The 23,543-nt window shown below is 48.0% G+C and overlaps 1 protein-coding gene and 1 long non-coding RNA gene across 2 annotated transcripts in view; one reads left to right on the forward strand and one right to left on the reverse strand.

Annotated features, from left to right (window-relative positions):
* Positions 1-23,543, reverse strand: part of VSNL1 (visinin like 1) — an 85,543-nt gene that overhangs the window by 16,206 nt on the left and 45,794 nt on the right. The gene's annotated exons all lie outside the window — the stretch shown is intronic.
* LOC117033370 (uncharacterized) lies at positions 1,366-4,287 on the forward strand. The gene is made up of 3 exons (XR_004424874.1): positions 1,366-1,500; positions 3,473-3,527; positions 3,634-4,287. It is a non-coding gene; the product is annotated as an uncharacterized LOC117033370 (long non-coding RNA).

Genomic DNA, 23,543 nt, shown 5'->3' on the forward strand with positions numbered 1-23,543 from the left:
CTGGGAAGAGCCAAGAGATGCCGCAAGAGTCAGAACTCAGGAGCACAAAGAGCAAGAACATAAAAGCCCCTGGAGAGGGCCGCCAAACTCAGGAATCAGACCCCCACCCTTTCTTATCCTCCCTGCAGAGCCTGAGACAGAGGTGAGCAAACCTTCCACATAGTTCCCTGGGGAGAAGCTTCCTCTGCTGTCTCTCCTGCCAAACTCAGACTCCTTGACTTTCCTCTCCCTGGTAGGTAACCCCAGCAAGGACCAATTTAGAGACCGGATCTCAGGACACAGGGCACAGGGGCAGTCTCCGGGGAGAGCCTGCCAGTGGGGGCCACAGCTGGAATCCTCCCACCTGAATGGGGAGCCACAGCAGGCGGCCAACTGAGGCTCAGACCTGGAACCACATCCAGCAGGGTGTGACCCCGGAGCAGAGAAGGGCAAAGTCCAAGCCCAAGCCCAAGTTGAGACTGTGCCACTTACCAGCTGTCGGACGTCGGGAGAGGGACTTAGCAACCTGGGCCTGTAGCCTCTTGCATAGATAGAATCAGGCAGTTGGCTCTCAGGGAGCCCTAGGGTTTCTGTCAACTCCTATGATTCTAAATCTGTACAACGGTCAACACTGTACTTCACACGAGATGCTGATTTATTTCAACTTCTACAGCGCTGACTGGGCCAGGCGGTAAGCACATCACTGATACTTCACCACGAAATCCTCCAACAGCCCTCTGACCTGGGTGACACCGCTAGCCCCATTACACACGTCATCTGTCCAAGAGCACACACATTGTCAGCAGCAGACTTGGAACCCGTTTGGCTCCACAGGCTGTTCTCCTAGCCACCACGCTACCTACCTCTGATCTATCAAATCCAGGAACACGGACACGAAATGGGGCAAAATCCCAACTCTGCCTTTGACCCTCACCATAGACGAACAGACCATCTGCATCCATGCTCGTCAGACAGGGGTGGCAAAGAAATGGGGTGGATGAGCTCAGGATTCTGACGCTCCCTCTTGGCCCAGGCGCACAGGGATCGCTCAGGGGCGGTGGGCTTCGGCCGGAGCCAAGGCTTCTTGACCTAACTGCTCAGTATCTTCCCGGCAGCAGGCGGTTATGTGGGACGGCACCTGGGGAAGTGCTGCATCGACTGTACAAACACAGGGCATTCTCCCTGAGCTGAGGGTCTCCACTGCGAGCTTAGCGCCATACCTGGCACAGTTCCTGCTCTCACTGGTGGGAGCCAGAGCTCAGCTTTTGTGCAAGAGAATCTCCTCGGGGTCTTGTTACAATGCAGACTCTGATTCAGCAGGTTTGGGATGGGGCCACGAGGTCTCTAACCTACCCCGTGAGGATGCAGAAGCTGCTGGTCCAGGGACCACACTGCAGGAGGCAGCAGTGTGGATCCCAGGCACCTGGGATTGGAAGGAGGATGCCCAGGCAGGCCTGGAGAGCTCAGGGGAGGCACGCTGGAGCACGTGGGGCTCCAGTGGGGTTCTGGAGGGAGCAGGAGGTAAGGAAGAACTGTGCATTTGTGGGGTGCTGGGGGGCAGCCGACACAAGGTGGTGTGGGCAACCGAAACCAAGGGCAGATGGGGAGAAGCCATGTATCTGCTGAGCCTGCCAAGGTGATGCTGCCTGGGGGTGGGGTGCACAGGACGGGAGGGGGGCTGGGGTGGGGCTGCGGAGACTCAGCTGGCGGTTTACACACCAGGTGAGGTGGCAGTCCTGACTCCTGACAGGGAAGCAGTCCTCTCACATCTCCATATTTATCTGTTCTTCATGGAAAGCAGAAAGCCGAGAGCAGCCTGGAGAGAGGCTCCCCCGGCTCCCCTCTGCCAGGCTCATGAATAAGGCAGCTGAGTCTCCCTTAGGAGAGCCTTCCGGGCCCTTCCCAGAGCAGAGGGGACGTGGGCAGCAGGTGCAGGAAAAGAACTGGGCAGCCAGCCGTCAGCAGGGGCGTGGGTCTGGGGGCCGGGGTCTGGGTGGGGGCTCTACCGGTGACACCCGGAGCATCAGAATCATGTCGGCTCTCCATGCCTCAGTTTCCCTGCCTATAAATCAGGAGATTAAAGAGAATGGCTCCTCATCTCAGGTCTCACTTTCTGTGATTCTACCACAAAGAAAGGCAGATGCTTTGTGACAGCTGAGGACACTGTCCACATGCAATGTCGATTATGAGCCCGAGAGGAGCCGTCCCTTCCTCTCTGGGAACGGCCTGGAGGGCTCTCCTAGGGGAGACTCAGCTGCCTCATTCATGAGCCTGGCAGAGGGGGTCCTGGGGCGCTTGTCTCCAGGCTGCTCTCCGCTCTCAGCTTTCCACGCAGAGAGATAAATACGGAGATGTGAGAGCCTGGGCAATATAAGACAGTGTGAGCCACAAATACGAGCGACACAGTCATAGGGAACTTTCTAATAACAGTATTTTAAAAAGGTGAAAAATCAAGTGAAATTTATTTTCACTACGTATTTAATGTAAACCCCTATATTCAAAACACATCACATTCGATCATGTCACATGTAATGAATATTACAGTTATTAATGAAATATGTTATCTTTTTTTGGACTAAGTCTTTGAAATCGGTGTGTATACCATGCTGCTGGCACATCTCATTTCCCACCAGTGACACTCTGAGTTCTTGTGGCCCGTGGCTATCGGACCTTGCAGCTCTGGACGGTGTGTCCAATGCAAAAGAATGTGTTTTAATTACCCCACTTCTAGAAATATTGGTTATTGCTATCAGTGGACTTCAGGAACATGTACACGTCACAGTGCAAGCGTCCACTGTGGGTTAGGGAAGCAGGGGTTTGTGTGTTAAGCAGGAAAGCCGTGAGTCTCTCAGAAAAGGCTGTAACCTCTCAGGCCCAGACACCAGTTTCTCTTCCTGCCTTCAGACACTCCAGGCTTGTAGGCCAGCGAGTGGCCAGTCTGGGCCTTCTGCTTGTGTGTGGAGGTTGGAACAGCTGCATGGATCCATGTTTCCATTCCAAATCCAGGTATCTAATGCCCTCATGTCTGGGTAACACTTTCCATTTCCCCCAAACCCTGGCTTGTGTTTCCCCAGGTTCCACATACCAGGGACCACAGCGCTCACACTGGCTTTACACAATACTTGTATTTCAGAAATGTCGCTCTGCGGGGGAGTTCTCTCCAGCAAATCCTGATTACGCCCCCCGCCCCTCCTCTGGCCCCTGTCGAGAAAGCAGTATTTATTTATTTTTTTTCCTTCTCTGAGTAGCAACAGGGGACACAGTTTGACTCTCTGGAGCTGCAGTGAGTGCATCAGACCCCAGCTCCACTTCTGAAATGGCCATGTGACCTTGAGCAGGGCACTTTGTTTCTATGCCTCAGTTTCCACTGGGTGTGAAAAGACCAGCCCATGAGTGGTTAATGCAATAAGCATTTTGTACAGTGCCAAGTACACAGAAGATGCTAAAATAAATATTTTTTAAAGTAGCTTTTATCACTTTCTCTTGCCCTCAGGACCATGGATGTCTGTTTTGGAGCCTACATTACAATTCGTGCCATCTCTAACAAGGTACGTCTGTCCCAGAGAAGTGCAATTGGCCACACATTGAATCACATCCATACTCTAGATGTTGTTTTAAGTCTTTCTACCTGTTTTTACTTAATTCTTACAACAGTCCTATAGGTCAGGCTCATAGATGAGGAAGCAGAGGCACAGAGAGGTAAAGTAAGTTTCTCAAGGTCACACAGTAAATGGCCGAGCTGAGATGTGAACCTGGGAAATCCACCCGCAGAGCCCTCACTGTTATACCAGAAGCAAGACTCCTAGGGGAAGGGATTTTGGACCTTAAACTCCAAAGACAAGGACGGCAAACCTGGGTAGAAGCTTTTAGGACAGCCATAGGATGACCTGAACCCAGATCCTGCCACGGGAAATCCGATCAGCAGACGTTTGCGATTTTTCACATTTTGCCTGCCACCTGTTTCCAGCCATCCTGGCAGCGCCCTCGCGCCCCCACAGCTTTCGGTCTATTTTCCGGAGCGTCACTCCCAGCAGGCCTCTGAGGTTCCTGGCGCGGCACCAGGGCCCTGCCCATAGTCCCTGGAGGGTCCTTCTGGAAGCGGCACACCAGGCTCTTCAGCTCGAGTCCCGCCTGTGGACCCTCTTCTCCTCCCGTGGGGCACCTGCGGTTGCAGCAGCCAGAGAGGCATTTAATTCCCAGCTCGGCCCCACAGACTGTTGCTAAGTAGCTGGTGCACGCGGAGAGGTGTGGAAGAAAACCCTCAGGGTGACAAAAACAAACCCTCGTGTGCCCAGAGCTGCGTGCACGTGCGTGTGTGTGTGTGTGTGTGTGTGTGTCTAGGAGCTGGGGCTGAGCCTCCCTCCCGCCCTCTCAGGCCGGGCTGCCAGCCAGAGCTGGCTTCACCCTGCAGCAGACCCCAGGACTGCGGAACAGACGGAAGCACAGAGGGAGTGAAATGATGCAACGTGACTCAAAGCAGGGAGGTAACCGTTTTCTCTTATTTGGTATTTGTGCTCCCAGATAAACCAAAACAAACACACAAAAGCACCTGTCTTCCTCCTCTCCCAGCTCCTACCTGAGAACCTCATTCTTGCTCGGTTGATAATTTCCACACAGAAGGGAAGTGAGGGTGTGAGGGAGACAAAGGGGGCCCTAGTAAGTCTGCCTGGGACCCATTTTTCCCATGTATGCATTGCAGGCGCCTTCCCTGGCCGTGGCAATGCCACACACCACCAGCTTGGGCAATGTCACATGCCACCAGCCTGGGCAACGCCATACACCACCATTGTATCTGTGGCTCTTCCACCAGAGCAGAAGCCCCAACTGCAAAGGCTGGGAGAGAAGACACAGAAGCCGGACTGCCCTCCCTCCCGGTCACCTGCAATACAAAGCTGGCCTCTCGTCTTGCCGGGACACTTTACGTAATCTTGGGACCCAGTACAAAATGAAAATGTGGGCCCTTGTTAAAAAATTATCAAGAATTTCAAGATGGCAACAGCAGAGCGTTATACCACGTGTCGGGTCCTTCTAAGAGGCTTGTCCCCACACTGCTGACAGAAGGAGCTGGCACATGTGCAGATCTAATTCTTCACTTGTCTACTGAAAGCTCTTTGATGGCCTCCCCACCATGCCTCCCACAACCCAGGATTAAAGTCACCCTGCTTAGCCCACTCACACAAGCCCCTTCTGGACCTGGGTTCTGCAAATCTTTCCAGCTTCATTTCCCAGCCCATGGCTCGGCACACCTATTCCTGTACTGATCCACTGCAAATCCTTCCAAAGCGCTTTTCAGGCTTTGCCCACACTTTTCTCTCTCGCTCCTTGCTACTTCCCATTAGGCCTTTGTCACCTCCTCTGAGCTGTCTTCCTAGACTGCTCTTTCCTTTCAACACCGGAGCCCACACTCTCCCACACCTAAGCTTCTCCTCTGAGTGATGACACAGCCCTGCCTGCATGGAAGTGTTCAGGACACTTCCTTCTCATCACCGCCTGCCTCCAACTGTGCTATGAGGTCCTTGAAAGAAGGGTTATGCCCGACTCATTTATGTAGCCCTATCTCCGAGAGTACAGTGGGCACTCAACCAACAGCTCTTGATCAATTCCATCTGTCATATACAGTTCTTTTCTTATTTTATATTAAATTAATCAAGAGATTTTTTTACACGTTGATTTCTACATTTCTTTCATAATTCTTCTCCAAAGAGCGATCACTTTGATGTATAACTGAAGGAAATTCAGCGTTGACATTTTGTAAAAATCACTTTTCATTGAATGAAAATAGCAATTTTTTTTCTGACTATAAAGACAAAACCCATTTATAAAGAAAAAAATTTAAACCATAACAATTAAGGAATAATTATCCCAAAACCTACCACTTAGAGAGAGCCATTTTTAATAGTAACATTGTTCATTCATTGATTCAACAAGTATTTATTGAACATTGACTGTGTTTCCTGAATTGGGGGGACAGCAGTGATGCATACCCACAAAAACCTTTCCTTCATTCTAGTCATTGATTTTGTATGTGCCCCACATTTCATCCCACACACATGTACACACACACACACACACACACACACAGGCACATATATTTGCAATTTCTAACTAGATTTATTCATTTAGTGATAGCTCATCTTTTCTTGCCACCAGCTTTAAATGTATGACCCTCTTTTTTATAGCGATATGTTTCATACTTTATGTAATCAAATCTTAACTCTCAATTATTTAAAACTTCACTGTTATTAACACCTTAGTGAAATTATTTGTTTATTCCCATAATTATTTTGGTTATCTCCCAAGATAGATTGCTGGTGAAGAGTATACACATTTTAATTTTGAAGCATATTGCCAAATGACACCAATAGTTAATCAGTGCTCATTTGCCCTGCATCGTTGACAACGTTGGGTGTGAGTACTTACCCTCCTTTGATACCAGAAAGATGACATCACAATATTATCCAAGCAGTTTTGCATTTCTCTGACTTTTAGTGAGGTTGAATATCTTTTGTATTTCTTTTGGGAAAATCGTAAGTCAGCTTGATTGTAATTGTGTTTTTCTTTTCTGTTCTTTTTCTTTTTTCTGTACAGAGCTTTGAACTTTTAGGTAAAGACCATCAGTATTTTTCCAAATGGCTTCTGGTTCTGGTGTCATACTGTTGAAAGGCCTTCCCCAAACTGAGATTCAAACTATTCCCCTATTCTCTGTCTCTGTCTCTGTCTCCCACTTTCTCTCATTTACCTTTGAATATTCACATGTATTCTGAGAATATAATGGCTGGACAATTGATACACGATTTAATGAAGATCCATGTTTTTTCCTTACTGGTTTGAAATGCCACATTTACGCCGTGTACTGGGGACCTATGTTTAAACTCGTTATTCTCTTTCTTTGGCTGTCAGTCAGTCTATTCCTCTGTCACTACCATAGTGCCTTAATTACTGCAAGTTTATAATAGATTTGAATATGTGGCAAGCATCCCATCTTCTTCTTTTGATTATTATTGAAAATACATTCTCCCAAAGGAACTTCAAAATAATTAAGTCAAGTTGCAAACCAACTAAACCCAGTGAGATCTTGATAGAGATTGCTTTGAGCTGCTCCATTCATTTAGGCAGAGCTGCATCTCTGTAATACTGAGTCATCCTATCCAAGAACTAGGAGTCCATTTGCTTATTTCTGTCTGCCCAGCTGATCAGGCTTCCAGAGTGGGAACAGCCGTCTCCCTTTCTCATGGAGCTCAGAGCCTTGAAGCTCTGGATGGAGGCTTTGAGCTCTCACAACGGCCCAAGAGGGACTCTGGGTTGGAACTCCCAGTGGTCGTTGTGACCCACTGCCAGGTAAGCCACGTCTGCTGGACTCAGAGGGGCTGACACAAAGCAAGGATTTAGGAAAATCCTGCCCCAGAAGTAAATGTGTCTTTCTCTGGAGAAATTGCCACAGCCTAGGTCTCAGTAGGGATGGCCAGCAAGTCCTTTCCTGAGTGAAGTTACAGGTGGTTAATGTGGGCACACCTCCGAGAGTGGGTGCTTTATGTAAGTTTCTCTTGTGTCTCCTCCCCAACCCTGGAGTCCTGGCGTGGTCCCTGAGGCAGGGAAGGAGTTGGGAGCTCGCTGACCTGCCCCAGGCAGGGTAGTTAGTGCTCTGGGATTGGCTCCTAGACCTGTTTGCCTCCAAGCCTTTCCTTAAACCACCCTGAACACCAGGGACTTAAGAACAGCCTGAAGACCCAGACTGGGGGTGAGTGGAGATTGAGGGGAGACAGGTCAGGAGCTGTAGTCTGGGAGCCCAGAAAGGGGGCAGGGGGACAGATCCCCGAGGGAAAGGCAGAGACAGGACATGGGATGGGGTTCCGAAGCTTTGCCTGGCTGAGCCCTGCATTGAAGGCAGACATTCTCTTTGTCCAGCGGAAGCCAGGAGTTTGGAAGTTCAGACAAGAAAGAGTTGAGACTCTGTGACTGTGGGGGAGGCAGGATCAAAACAGGTGGGGCAGGGGAGAGAATGAGGATATGAGAGAGAGAGAGAGAGAGAGAGAGAGAGAGAGAGAGAGAGAGAGAGAGAGAGAGATCCTCCAGCGTCTAAATGCAGGTGGCAGAGAGAGCAGGCTCCTGTGCCCCCGCTCCACAAATACATTGGCGGGCTGCAGATTTGGCAAGAGGCAGAGCTCCCTGTTCAGGTCAAGGTCCAGCTGCCAGGACCCAGTGCCCTCCCTGGCTGACCCTTCTAAGCTAAAGGGCCTTGGATAAAGGAAGCAAGACCCCCTGTCACCCTAGTGCTGGATATCCTGCTGGAGGTGCTGTGGGATTTGGAGTTATTATTTTTTTTTAATTCTTTAAAAGTATTCCAACAAAGCGGACCCCTCATGCAGACACCCAGATTCCTGCAGTCTTCACAAAGCTCTTTTCTCCCTGGAACAACTACTTCCCCACACCTTCTGCCTTTCATCACCATCCAGGGCACTGATGGTGGTGTTTCTAAAGCACACATTTCACAATGTCCCTTTTCTCTTTAACAACTTTCTTATCCCATCTTGTCCAGAGGACACAGTGTAGACTCTGGGCCTTCAAAATGGGGTACTGATCTCTTAGCCCACTCTCCCTCTGGTCTCCATGAGACACCAGACACACTGAATTATTTGTCTTTATTGAAATTCTCCATAGGCCTCCAGTGTGAGGTTAACTTAACAAGCGTTCGATATCCAGTATGTGTCAGACGTGGTACTGGCCCCAGTCAGCGCAGAGCTAGAGAAGTTTCAGCTGCTGTCCTCCACAGCTCACACTCTGTTACGCCTTTTGTTACTCAGGCTAGAACCTCTGTCCTGGATTTGTGTGTGTTTTTTTACCTTTTAGGTATCTTTCTCTTAGGGTACATCTCCTATCGTGTCTTATTTTACAACTATGTGTGTGTGTGTGCCCTGATGGGCTCAGGTATACTCCCCGGGGGAAAAGGCCATCTCTTGTGTGTCTCTGACCCCTCAAAGCACAGAGCAGGGCACAGGGAGGTGCCTCACGGAAAGAAGGAATAATTGAGTCAGCCCTAGGAGCAATTACAGGCTTGTATGCGTGTAAGGATATCTGAGTGCGTGGCGTGTCCTTCTGTGATCTCCTAAGGGACACTGAGGCAGCCTCAAGCACTGGTGGAGTGGAAGGGGGCCAAGTGTGGAGTCGCACGGGCCTGGGTTTGCATTCTGTCCATGAAGCTGTTTGGGTACAGAGTTGATGACATGAAATGAGCTCCTGGGACAGGCCAGGAATAGTAGTCGCCCTTGGACAAAATAGCCCTTTGCGGCTGCTAGAAGTCCTCCTCAGGGCTGACCCATCCTGAGTTGCAGTAGCAGGCATGTCGGACCAGCAAGCCTTGGCAATGCGCAGACCTAATGGGAATGGGGCTGGCCTACAAGCGCCCTAATTCTTCATTGTGTGAATAAATTCATGAATCTTCCCAGTGCCTCTTCTGAGAATCCCAGTGAAGCTTCCAGCCAGTGACAAGTTTTTCCTGGTGTCCTGGAATCATGGCCAATGCCCACAACTGGGAATCAGAGGTGCTAAGAGCACCCCTCACTCTAACTTTGAAGAGCGGCTGGCAGCTGGAGTCAGCCATACGCGGGTGGAATTTACTAAAAGGTGCCAATTCAAGAACGAGTCCTGCATCCAACCACCCACCCCCACCAAGCAGACAATTAACTAACAGCCACTCCCTTTCCTGAGAGTTTCTTTATTATTTGATCTTTTAAAAATCAACTCTTTAATTTATCTGGAATTTTGTGTCAGCTGGAAGGAGAGGATCTGAATTTATTTTCCATTCTCCCCTCACAAAACAACCAACCAGATGTCCAGCAGTCATTAGTCTGCCATGGCATCTGGTCACGTACTACATCTCAGATATGGGAAGGTTGTTTCGGAGCTCATTGTTTGTGCCAGTTTTATGTTGTGGCACCAGTCCTGTGCGTTTTCATTACCGAAGTTATAAAACACGTTTTCATAGCTGACAGAACAAGTATCCCATTTATCAAAAAGTCAGCTGCTCTCAATATTTATTCTTTCAAGTGGACCTCAGAAGAATCTAAAATTGACAATTGTATTACACCAAAGATTAATTACAGAATAATTGATATCTTTATAAGATCTGTAGGTGATTTGGTTATCCAGGAATATTGTATTTCTCCCCATTTACTTAAGTCTTTTTTTATGTCCTTCAAAGTGTTCTGCGTACAAGTCCCACACTTTTTTTCTAAAGGTTGCTTCTACATATTTTATTTTACTGCTGTTATAAGTGTTATCTTTTTCTAACGTTTTCTGATTAACTATGGATCATATCTAGGAAAAATGACTGTTATATACTTGACTTATACTTAGCCATTTAAAATTCATCATTATTAATCTATTTTTTTCTGTTGATTCTCATGGAACTTTGGGAGGGTATGTGGTCCCAAAATAATGGTAAATATATCTCTTAATTTCTGAGGCTGGTGCCAATTTCCTATCTTATTGGATAGAGGAGAATTTCTGCAACAAAATTAAGTACAATGGTCAACGATCAAGTATGTCCCTTCTTCAGTCTTGATTTTAATAGACATTTATTGTTAAACCTACACCAATGTAGGTTTAAGATAAACCTTCCTCAAATGAAAAGAATTTCCCTTCCTTATTAGATACTAAAGATTTTTCCCCCTGTTTTTTGGGGTGCTGTCATTTTAAAATGCATCTATCCAAATGATTATATGTTTTTAAAAAATATTGGTATAATTTTAAAGTATTTATAGTTTTCCTAATGCTAAACTACCCTTAAATTTCTGGGGGGGGAATCATACTTGACTGTGGTCAATGATGGCTTTAATATGCTTTAAACATAGATTAGTAGAATTCATTAAGGAGTTTTCTATCTGTGTCTGGAGGGAAGATTGGTGCTAGATTAAAAGAGGAGCTGGAAGAAGACTGACTACTACGGGATGCTTCTGGGTTTGATTTCTGTGATGGACAGGGGGAAGGAGAAGGCAAGAAAGGACCCAGAAGAACTGGGGAGAATGAATGAAGACAGGAGGCAAACTTCACCTGTTTGGGTCACCTTCTCGCATTGTGACTTTTCCCAGTCTTCCCAGCTGTCCTGAAAAATCCAATGTAAAAATCAGTAGCTTCTGCAGAAACTGCCGATTTTTACTGGGTTGGCTGTGAAGTGAGATTCTCTAAGTGAGATGCTGGATAATGTTTTAAGAACTCTATCCTTCATTAGGTTCATTCTTGTATATAAAAATGACCAGGCTGCTCATGACTCACCACTGTAACACAAGGCTATTATAATTTTCATATTAACTTGCCTTATTCTACTTATTAGCATTTGATTACACAAATATTCTCTTATGGCTTTATTATGCTTATATGTGAGAGGATTATAATTGCATTCCTTAGAAATAATGTAGCATTCAAATGCGCCTTCCCCAGTGAGTTTAAATACAGATGTTTCACTCTACCTTTTTTTTATGAATTTATCAGGGGTTAGTCTCTGTGTTTTCTTTCTTTTTTTTCACACAAGCAAGTAAAGATTGTGTGATCTTTGCTCTTTTTTTTTTTTTTTTTTACTATACACCTTCTTTGATTTCTGAGGCTTGGAATCTATTTGTAACGTCACTAGATCAAAGACAACAGTGGGTGTGAAAATGTTTTTTTCTCTAAAGATAATATTATGACGAGCATATTGCTCACCTACCCGCCCATTTTTCCAGGGGAGCAGAGATGACTGTCCTCTGTGGTGGCCCCTGGCTTTTAATTAGAGGTTTGGTTTGTGGGCGAGGAATCCTGGGCAGAGCGAGAGCCAGTCCTCCATCCTGAAAGCCTTCCACGGGAGGCAATCCACTGGGGGCCCAGCTGATCTTCCTGGAGGGAGGAGGCGGGGCCACTCCCTTCTCCTGCCTGGATCACCTGGCAAGTACCACTGGCCTTGCTGCCTCAAGCGTGACTCTCATTTTGCCAATCCATTGTCCATACTGCTGCCAGAACAAACTACTTGAAAAGCGGCCTTGTTGACCTCTCCAGGGTTTATCTCATTCATATAGCGGGGCCCTGCCTGCCTAACCGATACTTTCTCTCTAGCAAAATGAACTTTTGTACCTGCCAGTGTCCCTCCCAATGTATGACAGGTAGTTTCTCACCCCCACGTTTTCCCCATGGAAAGAAAGGTTAGCTTGTCCTCTGACATGGATACTTGGAGAGCTGCCACTCTGACACTTCCCTACCCCTGGGCATTTTCCGACACATCCTCTAGGACTCAGCTCATGTGGGAAGCGTGAACTCAAAACAAGGTCGAGTGTCCTATCCTACCTCCATGCCTGTTAACACCCTAAACCGGACTCTATGGCACTAACCACACTATTGTAATCACTCAGAATAGCCCTGTAATACCCCGGGGATCTTGAGAGTAGGGGCTGCATCTATTTTTTTTTTTTTTAAGATTGACACTAACTCACGTTCGAATCTCTGGTATGTATGTAGGACAGTTTCTGGTCATAGTAGGTGCCCAGTAAATCTTTAGTCAATGATTAAATGAGTTACCCTCATTTTTTAGGTGAGGGGATGTGGGGACAGACCCAGGAGAGCAGTTTCCAGGTTCTCAGCCTCACGTGGAAAGGTGCTGGCTCAGGTAGTAAATGGCCATCGACTGTGATCGGATGGCCATCAGCTGTGGCTAGTTGGCCGTCAGCTGTAACCAGTGAGCCATTGGCCACTAATATAACTGCCGTGGCTACGCTAGCAGCAAATGGGGGCTAGCAAGTAGATGGTGGCTGAGCTAGCAAGCGCGGATTGCAGTTAGCAAGGGTTTGGTTGGTTGGCAGAGAAGCGGACGGCAGGTCGCAGATCGTGTGGCTGGCTCCTGCTTCCTGTGTCTCCAACCCAGCCGCCAGCGAGAATATAGTGGTATGACTCCCCTACCTATGGCTCCGTGGGTGTTCCTTTTTGGCCTCACCATGTCCTGCGTTCTTACGTGGGGAGCAGAACCAGAGACCCCACATGACACCCTGCATGACAAATGACGCAGCGAGCAGGGTACGGTGCCGGCCAAAGCTCTCCGAAGGGCGGTGGAGCAGTTTGTGCGTATGAACACTCAGTCTCAGGAAAACCAGGAGGAGCAGCTGCCTGAGAGCTGGACCCCCGTGGAGGGGTGGGAAGACGTGGACAGTTCCCCAACCAGCATAGGCTGGAGAAAGGGAAAGTCATTGCGGCCTTGCTGAGGCCGGATGCGGGACTTGTAGTCCCAGGAGAAAATGCTTGCTGAGTCCTCAGTGGAGGATGCGGTCAAGGTCGTCCCTCACCTCCAGGACAGCCCTGGTGAATGACTATGGACTATGGGGAATTGCCTTCCATCCCTGATTTGATGGACCGCTTGACTGTTTGCTTAGGAACGTACCACCATGCAGTGGAACCGGTGGATGTTTGCTTCCTGTGTCTTGACCGGCCGCTGTCGAGAATATGTAAGCACATTGGCTGTGAGCAGCTGTTGTTCCATCACGGTACCCTGAGAGGCCCAGAGAGAGTGGCAGTGCCCTGAGAACCCTGGCTGAGTCCAGGGAGACTGGCTGTGTCTAGAGAGAGTGGCAGTGCCCTGAGAAATGCTGGCTGTGTCCAGGAAGTCTGCTGTGCCCAGAGGGAATGGCACTGCCCTGAGAGCCCTGGCTGAGTCCAGGGAGACTGGCTGTGTCCAGAGAGAGTGGCAGTGTCCTGAGAGCCCTGGCTGAGCCCAGGAAGTCTGCCTGTGCCTAGAGAGAGTGGCAGTGCCCTGAGAGGTCCTGTCTGTGCCTGGGAGACTGGTGGTACCCTAAGAAGTCCAGGAAGTCTGGCTGTGCCCAGAAGGACTGGTGGTGCCCTGAGAAACCCTGGCTGTGCCCAGAGAGCCTGGCTGTGTCCCGGATATTGCATTCACCTCCAGGCTCCACGCACAGGGCCCCTCGCGGAAGACGCTTGTAGCGCAGATTGTGAGGTGAGACCCTATAGGGGTGGAGTGTGGGGACAGAACCAGGAGTGCAGTTTCGAGGCTCTTGCCCTCACGTAGAAAGGTGCTGACTCAGGTTGTAAAATGGCTACTGTGATTGGATGGCCATCAGCTGTGGCCACTAATATAACTGCCATGGCTATGCTAGCAGAAAATGGGGGGCTAGTAAGAAGATGGTGGCTGAGCTCGCAAGAGCGGATTGCAGTTAGCACGGCAGATTGCAGCTAGCAAGTGAGGTTGGTTAGCAGACAGAAGTGGACAGCAGGTTGCGGATAGTGTGGCTCCTGCTTCCTGTGTCTCCAACCCAGCCGCCAGCGAGAATATAGTGGTATGACTCCCCTACCTATGGCTCCGTGGGTGTTCCTTTTTGGCCTCACCATATCCTGTGTTCTTATGTGGGGAGCGGGAGCTGAGATCCCGCATGACACCCTGCACGACAGGGAGGCTGTAAAAAGAGCATAGGGTAAGAGAAAGGACGGTGCGTTCTAAGATAGTGGCCTGCTGACTCTACTTCCCTGCCTAAAAACAGGCCTTTTCTAAAAAGGAGAATATGAGAAAATCTATGTGACTGAGGGCATCGAAGTCCAATGCCCAGACTTTTCCACCAGTGGAGCCTTAAGAATAGAGAATACCTGGGGCCTCAACAGACTCTGGAGCTGCTACATTTGAAGTTTCATGTTTACATAAAATTTGCATTATATTCCCTAAAATATCTTCTTTTAAAAATTGAAACATACAAACCAAACGTCCATCGACAGACTAATGGATAAAGAAAATGTGGTATATACATAAAATGGAACATTATTCCCCGACGCTACAACATGGATGGACCTGAAAGTCAGTCACAGAGGAACAAATACTAAAGGATTCCACTTAGATGAGGTATCTAAAACAGTCACACTAATTTCTTATTGTAGCAGAAAGTAGAATGATAGTTGTTAGGGGTGTTGGAGGGGCCAACAGGCAGTTGTTTCTCATTGGGTATAAAGTTACAGTTATACTAGAATACCAGAGATGTGCTTGCAACATACGTGTGTGTATCTACTCAAACTCATCAAATTGTGTACATTATATACATTAAATATGTGCAGGTTTTTGTGTATCAATTATACCTCATTAAAGCTGGAGAAAAAATTGAAACCTGTTTATAATACCTACAGTTAACCACCCTTCAATCTTCAAGTAAAAGTAGCATTCCCGCAAGATGGCTGGTTACCCTCTGCCTATGTCCGCCCAGATCACGGCCATGTGGATAGAGACCACGAAAAAACAGGAAAGAACATTGATCCTGGATTCAGAGGGACTTGGATCCAACTCCAGTTCTGTTACTTATGAGCTGGGCTGTTTTGAGCAAATGGCTTAACTCCTTACAGCATCATTAGTTGACTCTGTCAAAATAGCGTGATGGCAATGTTCCAGGGTCTCGTGAGGGGTCAGTGGGACAGCCTGGGAGAGCACCCGGCCAGGGCGGTCACATAGTGGGTGCTCAGTGCTAGTTCTTCTCCTTCACCCCGAGCATCAGGTTCTCCCATCCACTCCCACCCTAACTCAGTTAGTCACGAGAGAATGACTGCAGGCAGCAGCGGGGAGAAGGTAGGGATGACACGATGGAAAGCATTCAGGAATACCTGGAGCCATTCCTTCCTCTCCTCCCTCACCTAAACTCACCGGGCCAATTCACCGAGTTTCTCATGTCCGATTTCCACATGTGTCAATTAGAGTAATTAGACCATCCTTGTAGAACTTTCGTGAGGATTAAATGAGCTACGTGTATAAACATTTAGCAGCATGTTTATAACATAGTAGGTAATCGGTATGTGGTAAATATTATCATTCTTACAATCATGGCTTATGGAGGACCCGTACTCACAGAACCTGGAGGTAGGAGGCAGAACAATGCTCCCCCAAAGGTGTCTACATTCTAATTCCCGAAACCTGTGAATATGGTACTTTACATGGCAAGGGGACTTCGCAGATGTGATTGAATTAAGGACCTTGAGATGAAAAAGTTACTTCTGGATTATTTAGATGGACCCAATGTAATCATAAGAGTTCCTGAGAGAGTCAGAAAAGGAGACGCTACCCTGTACGCCAAAGCGGATAGAGATGTGAAGATGCTACACTGTTGGATTTGAAGATGCAGGAAGGGCCATGGGCCAAGGAATATAGACAGCCCATGGGAGGTGGAAAAGGCAAGGGGCTGGAAGGCCCCCTGGAGCCTCCAAAAGGAACACCCCTGCCGATACCCCGATTTTAGCCCAGTCAGACTTCTGACTTCCAGAACTGTACGGTTATAAATTGGTGCTGTTTGAAGCCACTCTGCAGTAACTTGTCATAGCAGCAGTACGGAAGCTGATACACCAGGTGCCTACATCCTTGCACGCAGACGACAGAATTAACCACCAACTCCTCTGATCTCTAGGTGCCATGACAATAGCTGGTCCCTCTCACACCTCCCTCACCTGCCCCTCCCCCACATCCCTTTGGCAGGTTCATAATGCAGTCTGAGCAGGTGCTGCCATGCCTGAAATGCGCCATTGGGAACCACAGTTCTTCTCTGGACATAGGGAGAGGAAAAAGTTGCAGGGATATGTGTGTGCCCACATGCATGTATGTAGATAAAGGCATTTCAAAACTGAAAATAATGCCACATGATGGGGGACGTAGTCCAGCTCTGCTCAACTCCAGAATACCCAACCTGGCAAGCCCAGGATGAGAGGCAGTTGCCATAGAAACAGCATCCCTTGGCTTCTGCTCACTGCCTCCTCAGCACAGCCTTGCCATTGTGCAATCCAGTCACCACGCAGAGCTTGGCAGCTCCACACCATGGTATGGTCTGCATACCTTCAGGCCGGGGCACTTCTGCTATTTCCCCTCTTTCTGAATTAACTGCATGAATTCTAGAAGCCAGGAAACTGGTTTGAGAACTGGGATGAGAGGCTGCAAGCTACCTGGGCAGAGGACTGGATTTAAGATCTCCTTGTTAGAGTCCTTTCCCTCCTGAGCCCCAGTTTCTACTTTGGTGCTCAGGGCTTTGGCTATGATGACCCCTAAGAGTGCTTCTAACCACTGTGATATGAAGTTCATGGGGAGATGATACACTTGGACCGAGGAACAAGAGCTAAAGAATGGTCAGGATGGTGGCCATTTCTCTGTGTTCCTGAAAACCAGCCTTCCCTACTGGAGAAAAAACCCCAAGGGGTAGTTGGGTGGCAAAGAAAGGTGCTCCCTGTGTTATTCACGGGGCCCACCTTCCTGAGAGGAGGGTCCCAGTCTACAGGGAATGAGGTAGGGGAATGAGCAATGAATGCACCCCACTGTGGCCTGTCCATTGGGGAACCTCCTGCTGCTGAGCTCTGAGGGCCTTGTTTCCTGTATTATTCCTCAGGAACAACATCAAAGCTCTTCAGCCCTGCCACTGGCCAAGACAGACTCTGGGGCCCAGATAACACAAGGCAGGAGGAACTCCTCAAACCAATCTAATTAATCAGTTAACTTTTCTAAAGATGCTTAACTAGCTCTTGACCTCCGGGAGCTCTAGTCCAGCAGGAAAGCTAAGACATCCGCACAGTAACGCAATCCAGGGTCTACGCGGGGCTCACGTGGCCAAGCTGGCCTGTTTAGAAAGCAAATTCACTTTGCTCCATCAGCTCACACCACCCTCCACTGCACCACCAGCCAGCAACGGGGTGTTTGGAGAAGTCCAGTCTGTCCTTCCCCGCCTTTGTGGGACTTGCCACAGTGCTGCCGAGCGGGTCCAGGGAGCTAGAAGGGAGGCTGAGGCAAGGCTGCTCTATGCCACGTCGTAGCACTTCGCCGTAAAGCAATTGGAGTTCATCAATGAAATATGAGAGCTCGACAGGAGTCAAAGAGCTGGCTGCAGGGCCATTGGAGGCCAGAGGCAGTATGTGACCTGCTGGGCTCCACTCTGTGACGATGTTCACAGTATGTGAGCAACTTGTTCCCTGCACCGTGACCTCCCAGCGAGCTTGTCACAGGCCAAGAGAACAGCTTGAGTCCAGGGCTGGAGGTGTGGCGTTGAAGAACGTTTGGTGACTGCACTCTGCCCGTGTCAGTGCACGGACTAGTGCACTAAGAAAGTAAGGTCATCAGTCCTTTGGCAGATAGTTTAAGTCAACCACCCACTGTCCCTTCCCCAGTTTGTTGTTAACTTGGCTTTTGTTCAAGGCATCAATTTTTCCAGCCTAAGGCAATTGGTGATGATTGGACTAAAACTAATATTGACAGTCCCATTGCTTGCTTTTTAAATACATGTATATCACTCACACACACCACATGTGATGTAGTTTAGGCCAAAGAGATAGAAGAATAAGTCTGCTGAAGATGGGTGGGTAGGAGGCACTTCTTGGAAATGCTTTTATTTCCTGAAAAAAAGGGACAGAATGATGATGTGATGTCCGGAACTGCAGCAATCAGCTTGTATCCATGAGGAAAAGGCCAAGAGAATCCCAGAAATGTTCCAAAGTTATGATTCCATGCTAAACAAATGTCTATCTCCAAACTTCTATTTACCTGTGAAAAATAAACTCCTGTCTGTTTAAGCCACTGTTTGTTGCATTTTCGATTCCTTGTAGCCAAGTTTCTGAGACAGGCTCAACAGAAGGAAATGGAATTTGTATGTTTTCCTCTAGGCAAAGGGACCCATGGGAGGGCTTTTGTTGTTGTTGTTTAACATTAGTTTAAAATGAAAAGTAATACATGTGTGTTATGAAAACTTCCAGGTAATAAAGAAGTATATATAGTAAAGAGGGAAGGGCCCCACCTAACCAACCTTTCTTGAAGGTAAACACTATGAGAAAGGAAGGGTGTGGGGAGAATGGTGTGTATATTTTGCAAAAACAGGATCATGCTCTACAGTGTTTTGCAATTGGCTTTTTTCATTTAATAAGATAGCATGGATCGAGGCGTGTTGTGGGGAGAGGTAGGATATCGTGGCAGCTGTACTTAAGGAAGATGAAGCTGACATGCTTCGGTAATCCATAAACAGGGCATAAACAAAACCGATAAAACCTCCTCTGCCTCTGAAAAGAACGAGGGGTCACTGGGATGGGTTGGTGACTTCCTACGTACAGGCACTGTGTTAGGTGTTTTCGTTCAATCTCAACTGCTCCGCGAGATTATTCTTTTTACAGTTGAAGAACCAGAGGTGAACTTGAAATTGGAAACTGATTCTACCTGATCCCAAAGCCCCTGGTTCCTCTGGTTTCCCAATAAGCGGGTTTGCATTTTGCCATCGGGTGGCCCATCAGAACTGCGCCCACGTTTCATGCTGCCAAATGCAAATATTGGAATTGCCTTGATGGGGAGACATAATGCAAAGTGAGTGCGCAGAGAATCTCCTCCTGGTGGGTCTTGCTAAGATGGCAGAATGTTCTGGGCCTGACCCTGAGGCAAAAATGCCCCTTTTGCTGCTGGGCAAAGTTGAGTAAGTGAGGCAGGGACAGACTGGCACGGGTGTGGAGGAAAAGGGGGACAGGATGAGAAGGCCAAAGAAGTGCCGTGTGGAGCCCATCAGGCTGGCTTCTCTGCAGACTGTTAAGCAAAGGTCTTGGGAAAATGACAACTGGCCCAACTCATAGTGAGGGGTAATTATGCTGTCAGAGGCACTCTGGAGCTCAGGGCTGGGAAGACGTGCCAACAGGATTCATCGTGAATAATTTGCTGAACGTTGTTAAGCCAATGTGTCCCCCTACTGGGAAGTCTGACAACAGGAAGAGTGGTTAACGCTGCCTCCTATGCTGCCGCCTCCTATGTTCCTACAAAAGCAAAGGTGGTGAGAGAAGCCACCGAGTCTTCTCACGCCCTCAGCTGTGCCCCAGGCGCTCTGCCCTATACAAGGACCTCCCAGTGCAATGCTTCCCCTCCCTTCAACAGCCCTGGGGCACCTCACCCACTTCAGAGCGCAACTCTAATCTGACCTCTTCCAGGACTCTCTTCTGACAGCTCTTTTCTGTCAGGTGAACCAGCTCTCACCCCACTTTCCTAACCTCATGACTTCCCTTTTGAAGGGAACTGAGCACATTGTGCCATCAAGAGTTAATTGTTTACGCCTCACCCCATGGACTGGGAGCTCTGTGGGGGCAGGATCTCATTTGATGGATTTCTAGTTCTTGATCACCTTACAAAGGGCCATTTAAATACCAGGTGCTACTTAGGTTTCTGTGGAATGAATGAATGAATGAACGAATGAATGACTGGTGGAGAGAGATGTATCCTTTGTTTCTAGGCAACAGGATGGAAAGTGAGGTGAGCAGTGATCAACATTAAGGAAACTTTGGGGTGATAGCCCCAAGAAGAGCCCTTAGAGGTTCTCTTATCTAGTCCTGATGCCTTCCATGATGAGGGAGCAGGCCCAGAGAAGGAAAGTGTCTGGTCTGAGGTCTCATGGGTGAGTAGGGGCTAAAATGAGAACCCTTGCCTGCTAGTGCCCAGGAGCCCAGAGCTCCCTCGCTGCCCAGGCTGCTTCTGTTTACCATCCTGTGGCCATCATCGGAATTTGGCCATAATGATCTCAGGAATGCAGACACATGTATAATTCATCAAATGTTTTCCAAGAATTTCACTGTGCTTTTCAACTGACTTTTGAAATTGTTTTCTACAATTCCTATTTCCTACCTCAGTTAATATTTTCTGTATACTCACGAAATAACCCCCAATTGGAGATTCAAAAGGTCACCCCTGCAGCTGCTACATTCACACAGACAGCCGTGATCTTTCTTTTCCACTTACACTGGCCTCCCTGGCCATTCGTGAGCCGTGACGGACTATGGGGGAAGGATGTGCATGCAGTCTGAGCTCCTGAAAGTGAGAGAAGAGAGAGGAAGATGGGAGCAGTGAGGGTGGTGGATTTGGGGGTGAGGATAAGAAGGGGGGTGGCCTCGGGAAGAACAGGAAGGAAAGGGGAAGGTGGGATGTGGAGGGTGGGCACGGCGAGGACCTTGAGTCAGGGTTGGGTGTCTTATTCATCTCTGTGTCCCCAGCACGGAAGACTGAGCCTGGGCCTGGTTTCAGAAAGAGCTTTGGGAACTCCTTGTTGAGTGAATGAATGAATAAACGAATGAACTGCAGAATGGGCCAACCACCTTCTGGGAAATAAAGCAGCTGCCATCCTCCCAGTTGTCTGTCCCCATTCAGTGTCATATTAAAGCCCGGCGGTAACTTGGGATGCATTTCAGAGTCATCTTGGAGCTTTTTCAAAGTATGGAAGTTGATCTCCCCTCCTTTATACTGAATCAGAAGCGGGAGGGTAGGACCCCTCTAGATGCAGCCAGGGGTATGCAACCAGAAATGAAAAATGCACGCACCTGGGGTTAGGAAGCACTCTTTTACCATTCTTAGGTTCTTCTAGTTTCCCTGGCCTCTTGGCGATGGCCTTGCAGTGGCTGCAGATTAATCTCTTTGGTGGCATATTTGGGGTGATCCATTCAGTGAGGTATGGCAGAGTTGAATATCTACTTGGATTTTCCCCAACCACAGGAACTATTACTCAGTGTCCCACTTTCACCGGCACCTTTGCACCGGGCTCTCTGATTAAGAACTAATGGTGTATCTCTAGAGGGAGTAGGGGGCCTTTATACTGGGGGACACTTTGGGAAGGGAGATCCTTGTTGGTCAGTCCCCCACACTAGCCACAGGGAGCACACAGCTGTCTAGCACCTTTTGGGGCCACTCTGCTTCCCTCTCCAGAGTTGAGAGCTTCACCCCAGCAAAGGACCACACTGCAAAGAGATTCTTTTGCCAAAGCAGCCCAAGGAAAGGAAGGCCAAAACTTTCAAAACATCCATCCCTTCCTCACCCCTAACACACACACACACACGTCACAGCTGGAGCGAAGGACATGGCTTGTGAAATTCCCACCCCTGATCACTAACAAAGCCTTCACTTGCCCACCCAGGTGATGTGATGTGAATTTCAGCACATAAAGAAGGTCTCCACAGGCCCTGAAATCTCACCATTATTGCTTTGGCTTTCCTTATAAACTATAAATCCCTTAGCATGGTGTATGCACTAAGTCTAATCAGTCACTGATATGTTAGTATAAATAAATTAATTAGAAACTTGTGGGGGAGCAGGTTTGGGTGAGAGGAGTAGGTAGGCACGAGGTGGGGAGACTATGAAGCTCGAGAGAACAAAGCCCAGGAAAATGAAAGTGGGGATGCTGGAGACAGAGCTGGCTCATTTCACACTTGGAGCCACCACTGTCCTCTTCAGAATAATCATTCAAACCTCTTCCTAGATGAAAAAAGTCCACTTTTTGGCCCAGGTCAAGCCCTACTTCCTGGATGAAGCCTTCCCCCAAAGCAGCCAGACATGAGTGTACTTCTGCATATGTCACATGGCATTGTCACACTGCATTTTCTCCCCATACAAGCTGGGTCTCTCACACAATTGAAACCCTCACACCAGGGCTGAGTGAGGTGTTGCTAGCGCCACCATTTAAATGAAGAAACTGAGGCTCAGAAAGTTTATGTCATTTGTCCCAGGTCACACAGTGACGTCAGAGCTGGGAATTCCAAAGGCAAAGTCTATACCGTTCAGCTGTTTGTTAGTTGTGTGGACTTAGGTACATTACTTTTCTCTCTTTGTGCTCAGTTTCCTCCTCTGAAAAATGGAGATAGTAACGTACCTAGTGCAAAAAGCTATTGTATTAATTAAAAGAATGAATATATAGAATACACACAAAATAGTGCCTGGCACATCATAAATGTTACATAAGTGTTTGCTATTATCCTTAGTTACTGTTACTATTCAATATTGGTTCCAAGGGATTCTAGCTCCTCTGTTTCTCTCATTGCATCTACTGGACACATAGTAGGAACTCAGTAAACATGAGCTCCCTCCCTGTTCCCTTTCTTTTGTCTTTCTGAAAACTGCCATCAGGACCAAAAAACTGTCACAACTGTTTGTTTTATGGAACAAAGATTTTCATGTTCTCTGGGAAAAGGAGCCAACCCTGGCACTACTGGATCAAAGCAATCAGAGTTCAGGGCCTCGAGCTGTGGCCCTCGCCTGGCTCAAGTTCAGAGGAAGATTCCTTGGAAACACACAGTGGAGATGGAAAGCCAAGGCCCTGTCATCCGGATGCTTCCAGTCCCATATCACTGACACATTGGGACCCAACGTCATGTTCTCAGTCCCCGACAGGGCTGTTCTGATAAAGGGCTGACTAATGGGCAGGAAGGGGAACATTTTTGCCAACGTGTTTGTTTCCATTAGATTATGGATGTATTTTTAGTGTGGCTGAGAAATACCTACGATCTTGCCTTGCAAGATGATTTTGTGGACTAAGAATAGAAAAAAAATAAATCTTGGCAAAGAGAGAGAGAGAAAGAGAGAGAGAGAGAGAGATCGCAAATATTTGCTGCTCTCAGGAACTCCTTCTTTTCATTGCCACCTGGTTCCCTATGTTAAGATCTAGCTCAGTTATTATTTTTTCTGGAAAGTCCCCCTAGAGCCTCTTCCCAGCACCACCCAATTTTTTATGGCATCTAGCACAACATTTACCTCACTGTATCATCATCGCCAGTTTACTTCATGGTTTCCCACATTATCTGGGATCCTGGAG

This window comes from Rhinolophus ferrumequinum, chromosome 13 (genome assembly GCF_004115265.2).
Source record: "Rhinolophus ferrumequinum isolate MPI-CBG mRhiFer1 chromosome 13, mRhiFer1_v1.p, whole genome shotgun sequence".
Classification (NCBI taxonomy): domain Eukaryota; kingdom Metazoa; phylum Chordata; class Mammalia; order Chiroptera; family Rhinolophidae; genus Rhinolophus; species Rhinolophus ferrumequinum.